Here is a 1052-nt window from a genome sequence, read left to right as displayed (position 1 = left end):
TAAGTATTGATTTGGGTGAAGAGAAGGGCAATGTACCAAATGGGAGTGACCAATATGGCAGCATTGAGGATGAGAAAGACATAGAAAGGTACATGGGAGGTACAGACAACAAATCTGAACCCTTTGGCACATACAATACTGCATTGTCAGTGAAGGCAAACATAAGTATACGGATGGCTAGATGGGTGGACAGGCTAAACGATTAGGTATGTCTATGAAATGGGAAGTGTATCCAAGAACATATATAGGGTGGGCAGACAATGGTCCTATAAGTTCATGTGAATGATCTGAATTCCCATGTGTATAGTAGAGCTGACAAGGGGCAAGGTTGTGGTCAAGGCTTGGTCACAGCCAGCTAACCAGAGGGACTGAATAGTTGAACCTGCGGGCTTGGGACCACAGACGCAGGGGACATCAAGCTCAACTGGCATAACATTCTATACAAAACATTGTTCCACCTCCTACTTTGGCAAGTAGCGACTGGGATCTTAAAAGCTAACAAGCTACCATCTAGATGCAACGATGGGCCTCTCCTCGTCCAGAGCAAAGAAGAATGAAGAAAACCAAAATTCATGGAAACAATTAGTCCTAACGACTGGTACACCATCCAATCTGCAGCCTATACAACTATGAGAGACCAGAAGAACTAGATGGTGCCCGGCTACCAGTGCCATCCACTTGGAAGGGGATCTATGTAGGAGATTTTTGATAGAGAGGGAGAACAATGTAGAACAAAATTCAAAATCATTTAGAGAGAAAAAAAAAAAGGTGGGGACCAATAGAGCCTGGTGGAACCACTGAGACTATGGCCCCTAGCTGCCCTTCAGGTCTGGAATTGAACCCTCACCTGTGGTTTCCAGCCAAACAACATGCAGGCATATGAGTTGAACATTTTCCTCAAGAAGATCCACTCTTTGGTGAGAACAATCATGAGAGAAAAAAGGGCTGCTTATTCATAGGTTGGGCAATCCTACTTCCGTAGTGATACTGCCTTGGAAACCCAAGGAGGGGTCACTATGAGTCGGGGCCGACTCGACGGCACATAACAACAA

This window comes from Orycteropus afer, unplaced genomic scaffold, assembly GCF_000298275.1.
Source record: "Orycteropus afer afer isolate SDZICR_OR568_19922 unplaced genomic scaffold, OryAfe1.0 scaffold00618, whole genome shotgun sequence".
Lineage (NCBI taxonomy): Eukaryota > Metazoa > Chordata > Mammalia > Tubulidentata > Orycteropodidae > Orycteropus > Orycteropus afer.
This window is presented reverse-complemented; position numbering follows the sequence as displayed.